Raw genomic sequence first — 14,043 nt, forward strand, 5'->3', positions numbered from 1 at the left:
TGCTGGAAGACAGAGCTGCAGATCTCTCGTGCCAGGAGAGGAAACTTGAGAAGTCAGTGATGATCACAGCAGCAGCAGCGGATGAAGCTAAGCTCTGCAATGATGAACAAACTTTGTATTTTGTTCTTGAAACATTTGTCTTTATGCGGCTAGTGTCAAAACTGTTCTGTAGTGAAGCTTTGATACTTATTCTTGAGGCAGGAAGCTCATTTATTTCTATATAAGATCAGGAGCAGGGATTCCGCAGGGCAACTCTAACATGAGGTACATAGTGGTTTTTGGAAACTGATTTCTGTGAGCAGCTTTCATTGGTAGGACATTTACAAATCATTTCTCAGAATGTATGAACCCAGAAATGATCTAGCCAGTCAGTGAGATGCTCATTTCATCCCAAGAGTCTGTGAGAGCATTCCCATTATGACACAAACTATATATAGGCAGATATACAAAATTGTAGCTGTTCACCCAACCTTCTGCCACTCCAAAATTTCCCCTTTTAAGAAACAACCACCAAAAAACTGTACGTGTCTAAACCATCCTTGTACCTCATATGGAATTGTTTTTCACTTTAACCATCAGCCATTAATTACCTCTTTAACTGTTTCTTGCCAGTCTTGTGGTCAGGTCACATTCCACCTCGTGCACTTTTTATTCCTCTGTAAATGATTAGTGCATGTGGCTCTGTGGCAGGGGGAAAATGCTAAGTATTAACCTCATGTTCCTCCTCTTCTGCACAGTCTAGTTCAACTTACCTTATATCCTGACATCATTTTGATCTATGTTCCCTGCCCTACTAGCTGGCTAGTGATGTGGAGCAGGGTGTGTGTGTGAAACACATGTCATAATAATACATTTTTCCCCAGCCTGCAAATAGTGCAGAGCTAACATTTTAAAGACACTCACTGCTGTCTTCATCTATCCCTTTCTCATGATGCTGCCTGAAGCAGATTGCTTTTCCCTTCTGTATGGGGGGGGGGAGACCGGTACAATATCAGAAAAGAGGGTAAATCTGAACTGATTTATGTTTAGATTTGGAATCTGCATTCCTCTTTGAGAGACATTTATTTCAATGTCTGAAAAAGGCACATATTGCAGAGTATGAACATCCTGAGGACTTCCAGATTTCCTTCTGAATAGCATAGTGGGTGGGGCAGGATTGTTGGGCACGTGCCAAAGCCCATGTGCTGGAAGAAGCCCCTTTGCCTGTTCCTGGAGTGTCTTGGCTTGCTCTACTTCCTCCTCCTATTGCTATCTGTTCACCTGCCCAATTCAAGTGAGTAAGGAGTGAACAGAGCAAGGAATAACAATAACCTTCACAGATCGTCTCACTCTAGTCTTTGTGTGGATTGGAATCAAGTACCGGTAAATCAGCAGGAGCAACAATGGTGAGAAGAAGCTGAGCACACTTAGGGGGAGGGTCCCTGAAGGTTATTTACCCGGGGGCTCCCTAAAACCTGGAATAAGCACTAGTGGTGAACACAGTGGACTATTTCACATGACACGGTAAGTCAAACCGTGGCTTACTTGGTCCATGTGAACACCTGGGCTCCCAGACATCTGCTTTACTCTTCTCTGGTCTTTTTTACTTTTCTTTTTAACTCTCACACTGTGCTGAGCTAAGTCATGGTTTGGCATAGCGTGCCATCTGGGCCCTTGGCTACAACTTGCTGTTAGTACTGCAGGCCTGGGTTTGGCTGACAACCTAACATTGGCTTAGCTCAGTGTGGCACAGGAGTGAAAAACAAAGACCTGGGAGGAGCAAAGTGACTCTGAGGTCCTCTCTGGGAATGTGGGAGCACCCTCATTCATGCAATCCTGGTCAGCCATAGTTTGACTTACCATGTCATGAGATCCAGAACAGTTTAAAATCCAAATAAAAGAAAATAAAGCCTTTAGATAGTGGGGGGCGGGGAATCTGTGCTATTAAAAACTTAGCAAGGCAGATCCACTGGAATACAATAAGCCAAAGATCACAATAAATTGTCACAATATTGTCTCTGAATCACCAAAGGAAGAAAGGTAGATCCACTTGTCTCCCAGGATACAAAATTGTACGCTCCTGTGGAGACCGTATCAAAGTGGTTTTTGCTCAATAGGTTTGGGAGCCAAGTCATTTTTCTTTGTTGACAAAGTGGTTCATTTGGTCACTTCCATCATTCATTTTTATGTATTGCCGCTACCTCACTACACTTTCTTTGGAGTGAAGAATGAATGAGCAAGTGAATGAACAAATATCCAGACTCTAAGGGTATATGTATAGTATTTGACCTTACAAGAAGGCTGAGCTTTGTGCTTTTGGAAAAAATGTGTCAAAAGACATTAAAAATAATTGGATTCAGCTCAAACAGCTCTTCTGAAAAGATTCCAGCCAGCAGTGGCCTAGAGACGAGTCTTCTTAGAGATTTAACAAATCCAGTTGGCACCTAGGCAAGTTCCTTTGTATTGAACTCAGTGTATCTTTCAGCTATTAAATGGAGAACCTAGAGAGGAGAGCCAAGAATGTTATGAACAGTCACAAGTGCCTGAAAGCCATTCTAAAGTCACTGAAGCATAGTCACATAACCACAGCAATCTGGTGGCAACATTTCTCCTGTGTTGTAACTGGTTACATAACTGACAAAGCATATCTGTAGTTTGGGTGATTTGCATAACTCAGCACCCATCAACACAGGGCTCTTTGTTAATGCTGACATCATACAGAAATGGCTATGACATGCTTCAGGATGAATCTGCGATATTGTGTGAAAGAAATTCCTAAGTAACTGTGAGACCTCTATGCCATGATATGTCATTTATTTAGGACCAGGATGAATACACACAGTAAGCATATTCTGCAATCAAACCCATGATTGGCTTGAGACAATTAAGCTGCAGCCAACTAAACAACAGGGCCTGTATTCAAGGAATTTTTATGGCATGTCTATTGATGTAAAATGTGAGACATGAGCTTCTTTCTTCTGAAAGAACCCCTGTGCTTCCCCCTCCTTTTCTCTATTTTTTTCTCTGCTTTCCTTCCTGCACTTCCTTCTAGTTAAACTTTATGCTCCATATGGTGTTTCCTCCTAGACATTATCCATGCATCATATCTATAGATCTATATATCCCATATTTCTTTTGCATGCTCATCTCAACATATTTCTTATTCTCTGTCCTTGCCCCTACTTTTGTTCTTATTTCTGTCTTTGGAGTGTATGAACATTTCTGCTTGTTTTCCTTCTGTCTTGTGATTTCTGACCCTTGTTGATTTAGAAATGCTGTGCAATGTGGAGTACATTTTTGGTGCTGTTAGAAATATTAAATGATGCTATTGGTTTAAATATATAGTGCAGATTGGGCCTAAATGGAATTTCTCTGCCATGGCTAGTACTTAAGTTTTGTGAGAGATGGAGGCAGAAGCAAACTCCAAAGTATGACATATACAGCATCCCTAGTGGTCCAAGCATGCAGTGGGCTTTAGATAGTGGCATTCACATAACGCCCCTGACACATTCAGTGAATGTATAAAGTGGAAATGGGAGCAGAGTAGCTGGCCACATTTCTTCCACTCTGGTAGGCTCACTGAATGCACCGCCAAATGATATTGAGCTTGGAATTCTTTAGAATGGGACCTTTCACAGAAAAAGATGTATGCAGATAGAACTCTTCTACACAGTTATGGACTTAGCCAATCAGGGCAGATCTCCCACTACGGCTGACCTCAGCCATTGGGGGAAGTGGCAGAAGATGCATGGTTATGGAAGGAGTATGGCTAGGAGGCACATTGTGGCTACCCCCGTGTGTGTGTGTGATTCATAAAATAGACTTATGAACTTAAACCCACCTTTTGAACCACAAAATGGCCAACAAAACAGCTTACATCCATAAAAAATGAATATAAACAGACAATAAAACATGCTGAGATGTCATTGGACTCATCAATAGGATTATATTTACATTCCTTTTACAATCTACTATCTCAATCTTCTCAAAGAAGCTCTGTTGGAAGTTTAGCTGTGAGCCAAACTGAGGCCATTTTACTCTTGGTTCTGAAGCACTGAGTCTTCAAACAAATAAAATATTGATTTAGAAGCATTTAAAACTAGTTCATTCTGAACCCCTTGTTTCTACATTGGTTTTGAACATAGCTTGAAATGGGTTATATGTCCAAGTGGATCCCAAGGAAGTAGTTTGTTTTAATGTTTTGATGTGGCAGGGTCTCTCTCTCCCCACCCCGGTGCATTCTGTGGGGACTCATATTTTGAAAATGTGCTTTTTAAAAATACTGAGCTGAATCGTTCTAAAATTCATGGTCTGTAGGTGTTGCCAGAATGAAATTAATCCAGTGCCTCTTCGAGCCTAGTATCATTTATCTGTGTTTTCTTGGGTCTTGCTTCACTGCTCATGCTTTTTGCAATATACTCTTCTTGATTAAAGAGAGAGGCTAAAATAATCTTTCTGATTAGTTCAAATAGACAAGAGTAATGTCTAATTCTATTTAAAAAATAAATCTATTGATATATTTTGCAATGGTCTGATGGTGTCAGAAGATGAATTATGGTTATTAACTGCAAATGTACTCATGGAGAATGTAAAAGGTTTTTTAAAAGAAAGAAGGAAGGGAAAAAAGGACACTGAAAAGATACCTAGAGAGCTCATAAACAATATGATTCATTTTCTGATTGCTCATGTGCTCTCAGTCATTGATAAAAATATTGGATTTTAATAATCTAATCACAATTTTAGATTATTTGTTCTTCAGGGCAGTTAATTAAACATGTGCTTAACTTAGAACATATCGGTCAGCATCCAGCACAAAATTATGATCCCTTAAGCCCCATTGATTTCAATGAGACGTATGTGCACATGACTGTGCATTGGATTGCACTTGCTTTCTATAATCTACCAGGAACTTCTTGCGTGCAAGCCTCATTGCAATGAATGGATACTGTGCATTCAGTCATCCATTCATTTTAATGGCAGAAATTCACAAATTAACTGTGTCCATTGGCTTTGAAGAGATATTGATTGCCAAACACACCTGGCAAATTAAAAGCCAGGAGACTTATAATAAAGCTTAATGAAACCTTAGCTTTTATCTACAGACTTACAATTTTAATTGCAGCAGCCTGGTTTAGAATCATTCACTCCAGCTAGCCTCTTAAGATATTAATTTATTTTGTTACATGTTAATCTTGCTACATGCCAGCCTGGAGCTCAGTGTGGAATATATGGTCCCCTTTCACTTATTTTTATCATCAGAAGAGGTCTCTAATGGAGGTAGCCAGAGAATTTGTTAATGGTCAAAGGTCATCCAGCGAACTTCATGGCTGAAAGGTGCATCTTCTTACTTCTACCCAGGCTGGTCCTAACTCAAGTCATATACCTGTTAGGGCTATGCACCAGCTCCCTGTGTGCCATGAATTACAAGGCAGATATTGGCTGTAAGTCCTGGAAGAGCTGTTCCCTGCCTTGCCTGGGAGGGTCGGGCGCTGACTGACTCCAGCTACAAAAGCTGCTGAACACACTCTTGGCCTGTGGTATTGTTAGGGTGTCTTGTTTGGGTTTTTGTTGTTGTTAATGATATTAATTTGCTTATCTTTTTTTTTAGCTCTTATTGTGATTTATGTGGAAATTGTTTCAACCTGGTTGTGCAGTTTTTGATATGTTTTATTTATTGTTTATGACTTTTGTTATGTTTGTGAGCATGTATATCTTATCATGTTGTAAGCTGCATTGAGCATGGTTTTAACTATGGAAAGGCAGCATACAAATAAAATGACGATGATGATGAAATTGGGGTGATTCACATTTCTGAACCAGATCATGTCATTAAGAAGATGTTTTAAGGTGGATCAGGGACTCTCCATTTTGCCAGTGTCTCTGTGGCTTTGGCTCTCAAAAAACAAACAAACCACAACACCATTTGTTTTACACCCACCCACACCTGAGAGAAAAAAAACAAATTGACCTGAGAAGGGAAGGGATGGAAAGGAGAGGTGGAAGCAGTGCTTTGTTTCAGTAATCATGGATACACAGTACCAGCGCCTCTCTTTTTGTTGTTGTTGTTAAAAAGTGCAGCACTTACTGTAACAATTTCATGGTGAGTATCTCCACCTATTTTTCTAGAAAAAAAGCCCCGGTGGAAGGATATTTTATTTTGATGGATAGGTCTAGCTTTTAATCACAGTGAAAGCCACAGTGATTTGGGAGAGGGATATTGAAGTAATCAAAGATTCGCACTTCACATGGACTACCCTCCTCATCTTTGTTTTGGCTGAGCAAAAGCAGTGTGTGAGATGCATGATCTCTGACCACGCACCAGAATACAGATTTCTTGTTTTGGTACTTCTCTGTACAGCAACAAAGAAGAGCCTGCAGTCCTCAGTCTAATTTCCTGTGGGTGAGAATAGCAGGTAAGGAGGGCGAGGGGGGGAAATGGAGAAGAATGCTGAAATGAATGGAGTGAGCAAAAAAAGAAAGGGGAAGACCCTTTGCAAGCAAGTAGTTCAGACTCCTGGCAAATCTCCAGGCATGGGGATGCATGGGGAGCCAGAAGGGTTGACAGAAAGAGAGGAGCCATGCTTTGCTCTGACTCTAGCCACCACTGCATGTGGCCCCCAACAGATTATTCCTGAGGGAATGCAGCCCTTGGCAGAGAAGTTCCCTGTGCTTGCTGTACAGTGAGGTATTTGTGTGATGATGTTGCTCTTCTCTCCTACCATAACCAGAAGCATTAAGAGTTAACTCACCTGTTCTCATAGTCTAATAGTAAATCTCAAATACAGTGGAACCTCGTGTTATGTACTGTTCTCCTTGCTAATGCTGCAGGTTACAAGCTCCTCTAACCTGGAAGTAGATGCCCCTTGTTGCGAACTTTGCCTCAGGATGCAAGCAGAAGTCGTGTGCCGGCAGTGCGGCAGCAGCGGGAGGCGCCATTAGTGAAAGCGAACCTCATGTTATGAGCAGTTTCGGGTTACAAATGGACCTCCAGAACGAATTAAGTTCTTAACTGGATGTACCACTGTAGTGTTGGAAAGGAGGTCTTTTAAATATCTGCTTTGCAGCTTAGTATCTGATGGCAATTCCTACTTTGGAATAACAAACTTGTACTAAATTCAGCTTAGTCTTCACTGCCAATACAGACTGGATGAATTTAATTGCAAGAGCAGGCTGTTGCTGTTCAGTCCTGTTTTGCTCACTGCTGGTCCCGAGCTGTTAAAATTTGAGTTGTTTTTGAAGTATGGCACTGGCAGACATTACTGTTAATTAGTCCAGCTTTCAGCTGAACATTATTGTCAAGCACAAGTGACTTTAGTACAAGATACAGAGATTCCCATGACAGCATTTCCCCTCCTTAATTGACCTACATGGCAACAAAGGAAAATTAAAAGCCTCAGAAAATACCCACGAGGTGCTTCCCTTTTTGAAGAACACAATCAATGTTACATTAACAGAAACTTCTCTGAACATCTCCTGCTAGTCCCAAATAAGGTTTTGTTGCATAAAGCCAAGCTACGGGTAGCTGGCAAACAAGCGCAGAAAGTATGCTTTAAAAAAAAAAAAAGTTTCACAATAAGAATCTGAGTTAGAGAAAGCAGGTTTCTGTATACAGCAGAATTTCTCTCTTCAGTATGTGATGAGGGTATCTTGCGCTGAATAAGAAAGCTCAACAGGACCATTTTTGCAGTCTCAGGCACCTAGCAAAATAGTGGGTGGTGCATCAGGGCTATGAGGGTACATCCGTGCCAAGGAAATTAGCGAACAAAAACATCAACTTTTCCTCCTAAATCACAAAGCCCCACTCTTTCCAGCCTCCCCACCACCACTCATATCCAGTAGCAGATGGCAGGGGTGAGAGCTGGCACTGATATGACTTCTGTTCTTGATAAGAATGACAGTGATATTGAATGCATGATTGACAAGAAAAGGAAGGCCTTTCAGATCTGGCAAAGAGATAGAAACTGTGCCACTAAGAAAAAGAAAAAAAAACTATGCCAACACTAAGGCTGAGGTTCAAAGAAGAACCAGAGAACTAAAAAACACCTCGTGGATAAAAAAAAGCTCAAGAGATCCAGCACTTAGCCAACACTCATGATGCACAGAGTTTCTTTAAAGCCACAAAGACCATCTATGGGCCAATAAATCATGGCATATGCCCCCTAAGCTCAGCAGATGGTACCACATTTCTAAAAGATAAAGAAGCTATTGCACTGCGCTGGAAAGAACACCACCAACATCTCCTTAACTGCAACTCCCCCATAGCAGCTGAGGTCCTCTCACAAATTCTGCAAAAACAAGTTAGAGATGAGCTTGCAGTATCTCCAAATCTGGGAGAATTGTGTACAGCTATTAACCAAATGAAAAACAACAAAGCCAGTGGACCTGATGGGATACCTGCCGAAATCTTCAAAGTGGGAGGAATTGAACTTACACAACAACTTCACAAGCTCATCGAAAAAATCTGGGAAAGAGAAGAGATCCCAGCAGACTTTAGGGATGCCAGAATTACCAATCTTTTTTTAAAAAAGGTGACAGAACTGATTGTGGAAACTATTGAGGCATCTCTCTATTAGCAGCGGCCACCAAGATTCTTGCAAGGATCTTTTTTTTTTTTTTTATAATTAATTTTTATTCAAATTTATAATAACCAATCCAATTACAATTTAACATCCAATTTAACTTATACATCTTATAGACTTCCATCAACCTATCTGACAATTTCCATATTTTTCACAACATTTCACATTCCTTAAATTGTGTTGCACTTTAACAGTCCTTATTTTATCTTTCCTTTTAAACAACATTCCTTACTATTCTCTTCACAAAGCTTCCTGAAATCCAACAAGCGTTATTTCCTGATCACACACAGTTTTGATATACTCTGTAAATTTGTTCCAGTCCTCGGTGAACCTCTGATCGCGTTGGTCTCTAATTTTACATGTTAATTTATCCATCTCTGCGTATTCCATCAGTTTCATTCTCCATTCCTCCCTCGTTGGCATTTCTTCCTGTTTCCATTTTTGGGCCATCAAGATTCTGGCAGCTGTAACTGCATATCTAAATAGTTTCACATCTTTCTTTTCAACATCATTACCTAATATGCCTAATAACAATGCTTCTGGTTTCTTTACAAACGTGTATCTCATCATTTTTTTCATCTCGTTATAAATCATTTCCCAGAAGCTTTTCACTTTCTTGCATTCCCACCACATGTGATAAAATGTTCCTTCTTTCTCTTGACATTTCCAACATTTATTACTAACTTTAAACATCTTACCTAATTTCACTGGAGTTATATACCATCTATATAACATTTTCATCACATTCTCTTTTATCGTGGTACATGCGGTGAATTTCATTCCCTCTTTCCATAACCTTATCCAATCATCAAATTGTATATTGTAACCAAAATCTTTAGCCCATTGAATCATTGCCGTTTTAACTTCCTCGTCTTTTGTATGCCATTCAAGTAATAGTTTGTACATTTTTGACAATACTTTTACGTCACTATTCAAAATTTCTTGCTGAAACTTTGATTTTTTTCCTGAGTAACCTTTCTCCCGCATCTCTTTTTTAAACATTGCATTCAATTGAAAATAACGCAGCCAATCATACACTTTTTCTTTAACCTCTTCATATGGTTTCAAATTCCATTTATCACCTTCTTTGATTATTAAATTTTCATATGTAATCCAATCTCCTGTCATATTGACTTTTTTCGTGCTCATTATCTCCAGTGGGGATAACCACATTGGTGTTTTCGGCTCTAATAGATTTTTGTACCTATTCCATACTTCGATTAACGTACCTCTAAAAATATGACTTTCAAAACCTCTGTGTACTCTATTTTTGTCACACCATAGATAAGCGTGCCACCCAAATCTGTTGTCATGTCCCTCTAAGTCCAATAATTCCGTATTCTCCAGTTTTATCCATTCTTTCAACCAGCAAAGACACGAAGCCTCATAATATAACTTCAGGTCTGGCAGGGCAAAGCCTCCTCTTTCTTTTGCATCTGTTAGTATCTTAAATTTAATTCTCGGCTTTTTGCCCTGCCAGATATATTTTGACATTGTTCTTTGCCATTCTTTAAAAATAGTCACTCCTTTAATTATTGGTATCATCTGGAACAAAAACAACATTTTCGGTAGCACGCTCATTTTTATTGTTGCAATTCTTCCCCAAAACGATAATCTCATTCTTGCCCATACGTCTAAGTCCCGTTTAATCTTATTCCAAACTGGTACATAATTATTTTGAAACAAGTCAATATTTCTAGGAGTTAACGTAATTCCTAAGTATTTTACTTTTTTTACTACATTCATTTCTGTTTGCTGCTGTATTTCTTCTATAACTTCTTGATCCAAATTTTTAACCATTATTTTGGTTTTTTTCCTATTTAATTTGAAACCTGACACCTGACCGAAATGTTCAATTTCTTCTATCACTTCTTTAACACTCTGTATAGGATCCTCAATAGTTATAACCAAGGATCTTGCAAGGATCTTAGCAAACCGTCTCTTAACAATATCCGAGGTGACCCTTCCTGAATCCCAAAATGGTTTTCAGCCTTCTAGGGGGACAGTGGAAATGATTTCCACCGCTTGACAGTTTCAATAAAAATGCAGAGAGAAAAACCAACTCCTGTATATGGCATTTATTGACCTGACTAAGGCTTTCGACACAAAGTCGTAATGCCCTGTGGACTGTCCTTCTGAAAACTGGCTGCCCAGATAAATTTGGAAACAACATTCGGCTCCTCCATGATAATATGACAGCAACAATCGCAGATAACAATGGCTCTCAAAGTGAACCATTCACAGTGGGATCAGGTGTTAAACAGGGTTGTGTTATTGCCCCAGCTCTATTCATTATTTTCATTGCCATGATCCTACACTTTGTCGAAGGGAAACTGCCCACCGGAGTAGAAATCATATATCGAACAGATGGAAAGCTCTTCAATCTGAGAAGGCTGAAAGGAAAGAGTAAGGTTACCGTAACTTCCATCATAGAGCTTCAGTATGCTGATGACAACGTAGTATGCGCACGCTCAGAGGATGACCTCCAAACAATCCTAAATATCTTTGCAGAAGCTTACGAAAAGCTTGGCCTATCACTCAACATCCAAAAACCAAAGTGCTGCACCAACAAGTACAAAATAACCCCTCTGCAGTGCCACAAATCCAACTCAATGGTGTAATGTTGGAAAATGTCAATCACTTCTCCTACCTAGGCAGTTATCTTTCCACAAGGGCCAACATTGATGCCGAAATCCAGCATCACCTGAGCTCTGCGAGTGCGGCTTTCTCCCGATTGCAGTGCAGAGTGTTTGAGGACCAGGACATTCACAGGGAAACCAAAATGCTTGTTTACAAAGCTATTGTACTGCCAACCTTATTATATGCTTGTGAAACATGGACCACTTATAAACGCCATCTCCAACTCCTCGAAAGATTCCATCAACGGTGTCTCTGAAAAATTTTACACATCACTTGGGAAGACAGGTGAACTAATATTAGTGTACTGGAAGAAGCAAAGATCACCAGTGTTGAAGGAATGATTCTTCAACATCAACTTCGTTGGACTGGTCATGTTGTGCAGATGCCTGATGATCATCTTCCAAAGCAACTACTCTATTCCAAACTTAAAAATGGAAAGCGTAATGCTGGTGGTCAACAAAAGAGGTTTAAAGACTGTCTCAAGGCAAATCTTAAAAAATTTAGTATAAATACTCACAACGGGAAACACTGGCCTGTTAGTGCTCCAGTTGGAGAACAGCCTTTACCAAAGGTGTCATGGGCTTTGAAGACACTCAAACTCAGGACACAAGGGAGAAATGTGCTAAGAGGAAGGCACACTTGACAAATCCACACCGTGATCAACTCCTGCCTGGAAACCATTGTCCCCACTGTAGAAGGTTGTGTGGATCCAGAATTGGCCTCCACAGTCACTTGCGGACTCATTGTTAAAACCGTGTTTATGGAAGACAATCTTACTTGGCTACTAGTGATCACCAAAGAAGACCTATTTATCTACTTTCACTGCCGTGGTTTCAAACTGCTAGGTTGACAGGAGCTGAGACAGAGCAATGGGAGCTCACTCCATTGCGGGGATGTGACACCAAGGCTAAGAACAATCAGAAAATGGAAGCTAGGGTTGAAAAATAGATCTATACATGAAATGGGAAAGTGTGCAACAAGGCACCAACGTGTTTCAGACTCTCCCAACTTAATTTCCACTCAGCTCAGCTATGCAACTGAACGAGCAAATTACAAAAGGAAATCAGATTGTTTCAATGGTTGGGAGAAGGGAGGAGACATTTTTAAATAGCCATTGGATAATGCTGCTGTATTCCTTAACCACATCATTTAAAAAGCCATTTAAAAGTAGTTTATTCTATGTTACCATTCTGCAACAAAACTAATGTGGTGGAGGCCAGTGGCCAGTGGTTGAGGAGGCGAGACTACTAGTGCTCTTCTTAAAAGATTAAATTATTTATAAAAGCCACAGAAGCACACTTTTAAAAGCCTTTTCTTTCTTACCCCCAACTAGCATGTTACATTTTAAATTATACTTTGAGGGCTTACCGAAAAGCAACTGATTTACTATCAGCAACTGGTGTAAATCCAAACATTAGCTCACTAGACACTTCATGAATAATAACACTAATGTTGCACACTTCAAAATGCTTACAAGATTTGGGTTCTGTATGGTTTGCAAAGGGAAAGCCAATCGAGTCAGACAGGAATGCTATTTCCCCCCAACATAGTCTATCTACAACCAGACAGCGAATTTAAATAGTTGGAAATTTTTGCTTCATATAATTGCAATTCTCCTTTACAGGAATTTTGGATATCTAATGTGATTTCTCCCCCAACCTCCATTAAAGTTTTATTTTCCAAACTCCATTATTTCAGTAGATTGGCAATGGTGCAGGCATTGGGATACACTGACAATATAGAATACAACTTACAATATAATATATAAGACAGTCTTCAACTTTCTCATATTTGGAATTTACCTTCAAACTCCAAATGCAATGTGGGACCCAAATATGTTTGGTTTTTGGTCCTTTATTTCCTCTTTTCTCCTTAAGTTTCTCCGTCTTTCTCAACCTCCTCCTTGGCCCTCATTTCATCTCATTCTTTCTTTAAAAAGATAATCCTAGAAGGAAGGGGAACTGGAAAATTGTTGCAATTATTGCTAGTGTGAACTACATTAGATGGAGTTTAAAAATACATTTTAAACCGTATATGGATATGAATTTTCTTTTTCTTTTATGCAGATTAATGTGGAAATGGGATGGAGTGGACTTAGTAATATACACAAAATTGACACAGACCAGAAATAGGCAGATCTATGCATCCCAAACCCTAACATGCAAATTGGTATTCTGACCTGGAATAGGAGAGAAACTGAACCACCTAGTAGCTGGAGAGCTGTTGCTTGTCATACTTCTGAAAATGATAAAACAATTGGTTAGAGGACTAAAGCAATCTCAGCCTAAACTCAGACTTTAAATTTGCCCATAACTTATTGATACTGGGCCTACCTAAGTACAACTGAAATAATTGCAGCCCTCCCCATTTACCCCACTTGTCTTCCCTTCCTCTGTCAAATTATGGATTATAACCCCTTCAAGGTAGGAACTTGTCCTCTTGTATGATGCGCGTTGATGAAGTCATAGTAGTGATAATGATAATGATGAGCATCAAGCTGCCTATGTGTGTTTGTGTTGCAGTAAAACTTGGCAGTATCTGATTTCATCGCTCTGCATGTCCCAATCACCACCACTGCTTTACGTGATTGGCAGTCATTGGTGGGGCATGGAAACACATAATTATAGTGATCTTTACACATACAGAGAATGTGTGGCAGGGTGTGTGTGGCAGAAATGGCATCATGATCACAGTCCAAAAATATATACCCGTTTAGCTGAATATACGCTTAAAGCCCTATGGGAGATAAACAATGTTGTGTGAATGGACTTCCATTCATGCCGCAAGATTTCTGCTTCCTCTCTTTCCCATTTCTGCCACCATATTCCCCAGTTTATTATCAAGG

At 39.8% G+C, this 14,043-nt stretch overlaps 1 long non-coding RNA gene across 1 annotated transcript; it reads right to left on the reverse strand.

Annotated features, from left to right (window-relative positions):
• Positions 1-6,117: 6,117 nt before the first annotated feature.
• On the reverse strand, positions 6,118-13,045 carry LOC310742579. The gene is made up of 3 exons (XR_014538576.1): positions 13,001-13,045; positions 11,373-11,450; positions 6,118-6,373 (listed from the first exon to the last, which is right to left on the reverse strand). It is a non-coding gene; the product is annotated as an uncharacterized lncRNA (long non-coding RNA).
• Between the last annotated feature and the right edge of the window lie 998 nt (positions 13,046-14,043).

This window comes from Podarcis filfolensis (genome assembly GCF_964270895.1).
Source record: "Podarcis filfolensis genome assembly, chromosome: 9".
Classification (NCBI taxonomy): Eukaryota; Metazoa; Chordata; class Lepidosauria; order Squamata; family Lacertidae; genus Podarcis; species Podarcis filfolensis.